Below are 3,228 nucleotides of genomic sequence, written 5' to 3'. Positions count from 1 at the left end.
CGCCTGGGATGGTTTATATTTTTATATTATTTTTCTTGTCTGGCCGATCTATGGCATTTTGTCTTTCAGTTGTCAGGCAACTAGATTGATTGTTAGATGCAAAAGAGCATCGTAAAATCTTCCGGTGGGGATTTAAATCAGAACTGCAACTCTTAGGATAGAGATTATCAATTTGTTCTGCCTTTTAGCCATTTTCTTCCACTCCGGCAAAATTTGAAAAAACAAAACAAAACAAAACACTAGAATTTATTTATACGTATTTGATGTTGTAGGTGAAAAGAATTAAATACTTCACTGATCTATTTATATAATGTCTGGATTTATTCTGCGCAAGCCAGGCCAAGAAAGAGTCCGTAGATTTTTCTATTTATCAAATATCGCTTTCAATTTTGAAGCTTTTCCTACTTTGGGCTAAATCTTCTCGCTTTATTGCCGTCTACTGGAACCAAACCTCGGCAGCACACAACATTGTCACCCTCCTGAAAGAAAATTAAATCCATCTCTGTTTCCTTCACTACAAACTCCACAGATTTGTGTGTGTGTGTGTGTGTGTGTGTGTTTCGGTGAAGGAGTACGTGTGAATCTTGAGATGCAAGCAAAAAGTTTTCGGACCTTATTTCTGAATGCAGCATGTTGTGATTTTGTGCCCGACCGACGTGTCAATGAGAAGAAGGGGGAAGAATCCTGCACAAGCAGTTTTCTCCTGCGTGAACCTTGTCAATGCCGAAAGGGCTGTGCTGCTTTTTTCCCCTCCCACCAAAAAAAAAGGAGATCACATCGCTTCTCAAGATTGCGCCTGTCAAATTCAGCTCTGCACACAAAGTTTTTTTGGGGGAAAAGAGAACGAAAGACAGCAGTCCATTTATAAATCAGTAACAAGCTAAGCGCTTCTTTTTAATTATTTTTTCGAAGTGGCCAATGCCAGTGTGGTTTTAAAGCGCCGATTTCAGCTGCAGATGCATTTAAACAGAATTTTAATTCTGCCTTTCGCTGCGTCCTCTTATCGCATTTCAAGGCTGGACTTAATTTTTTTTCCCTGTTAAAAACTGAAGTTGAAGGGTTGGATGTGAAAGGGAAAAGGGTGGCTAAAGTTTTAAAGGTGAACTGACACACATTTGTCTTTGTAGATCTTCGTTAACATTGATCTTTTTCCCTTCTGCAAAAAGACCCTCCATTTTGCTGGCTTTTTTTATTTTTCTTCAGAGGGTTATAGATGGAAAAAACCATCAGCTTAAAGTTATTGTTAGCCACAAGATCTTTCTTGCATGCCATTTAATTTTTCTTTCTTTCTTTGTGTCCTTTAACTTTCGGTGTGATATAAAAATTCTCTTTCCATGTCACTTCAAAATGTGGGAGGCAGATTTTTTTTTTTTTAATCTTCATCCGATGGGAAGCTGAAATGGCTAAGCCAGATTCAAAAGTGCTTTGCTTTAATTTGTCCTGTGGCTTTTATGAGCATTTTTCGCCAGAGATGTCAGACTGAAAATTGTGGGCATCGTAAGCGCTAACACATACTTGGTCATTGACACAAGGCTGAACTGCTTAAAGTCGGTCAAGGATGATCAAAAGCAGCTGAATAAGATGTTGTTCATAGCAAAATTTCTTCTCTCGTCCTGTATAAATCACATTCTTTTTTTTTTTTAAAGATGGTATCGTACCTGTTCATGTTTTAATCTTGCAAACCTGTACAGTAAAATCTTTTTTGTTTGTTTGTTTTGTTTTGGGGGGGCTTCTCATGTTGTTTGTCTTTTCATGTAGAGCAGATATTTGAAAGGGCAAACAGTGAATAAATTTGCAGACACGCAACACGTTAAAAGACCGTTCTCTCTCATCCTTTGTGGGGTTGTTTCTTTTTCGTTGGTTCGTTTTCATTTCGTTTTTGTTTTTTCTCCCCCAGTTTGTATGGTTTCTCCTTTCAAATATGTGATTGTATTAGCTCTTTCCATATGAAAGAATTATCCTTATTTAAATTAAAAAATAAATAAAAGCGAGGCGATCTTGTGTCGTTCTTGGGCCAGTTTTGCAGAGGCAGGAATTAAAAATGTGATTTGGAGAGACGCAGGTGAAATATGACTAACTCAAACAACTGGTGATTCACTTAACTGGGAAGAAAGATCATTAAAAATAGGACAAAACTTGCTTAATTGTCTCACTTAGCAATGGAAATTTAGAACTCAGTTGTTGTAAGTGGAGGACTATTTGTATGCATAAAATGGATGAGAAGGCAAGGTTTGAATAGGGCTTTTCTATTTATTAATATAGGTAACACTCTAACCCAGTTTCTCAAACACATTCGTTCTAGGAGATATTGAAATGATTGAAGGGGAAGATTTTGAAAAAATGCAATGTTTTTTTGGGGGGGGGGAGAATCCTAAAAGGGTCTCTAGTCCACTCAAAGGCTGAGTGTGCCCAAATGGATTGGTCCCAACTCTTTTATTCTACTCTACTCTTAGTCCTAGACCTATTTTATTCTAATGCAATTGGCAATTTGCTAGTCATAAAGCAAGTTTTCACTAGGGTGAATGTGATGCTGACTTGCATAAGAAAAAAATTATTTTAAAGAATTTTAATTTGGGCCACTTTATTAGGCGGGCATTTGCTCAACCTAACTACAGAAATTGGCTAATCAAAATAGATTTGCAGTGCAGAATGGCAAAAGACTGGGAGATGTAGTGTAAAACATCTGGCAACATTTGCCTGATTGTAACATGATTGTCTAAAATACTTTAAAAGTCGTTGATGACTTCTGTGGCTTCAGTATCGAAATCAGAAGGATTGGCATAGCGCCTGGCTAGGAATTCTGGGAACTGTAGTTTCCCAGGAAAGCAATCGGCTTGCAAATGGCCTATCGGGGGGAAAAAAAATAGCACATGGACGCCTCTATGGTTTTTTGTTCCTATGGCAACTGTTCGGGTTCGTGATGTCACCTCCGGTCCTGCCTTCCTGCCTTCTCCACGGTGGAGGGGAGTAGAGCGGATCATATGCTCGCCTCCTTCTTTCTCCCCCTTTTTGTAATTGGTACGTCCCATCTCTGCCGCCTGAACAACGGCACGAAGGCGGAGCGCATTCCACGAAAAGGGGGGGAAATACGGAGATTGAAGCAGGCGAGCGAGAAGCAGAGCGAATTGGGTGAGTTTCTCGAAATAATTGGAAAGAAAGTTAAAGCAGAGCCCGGGTATTATTTGTAAGATTTAGACATTTTCTGGCGTGCATATCAGTTTCGGGACG

This window comes from Protobothrops mucrosquamatus, unplaced genomic scaffold (genome assembly GCF_001527695.2).
Source record: "Protobothrops mucrosquamatus isolate PMUCROS unplaced genomic scaffold, P.Mucros_1.0 scaffold2594, whole genome shotgun sequence".
In the NCBI taxonomy this organism is placed as follows: domain Eukaryota; kingdom Metazoa; phylum Chordata; class Lepidosauria; order Squamata; family Viperidae; genus Protobothrops; species Protobothrops mucrosquamatus.
This window is presented reverse-complemented; position numbering follows the sequence as displayed.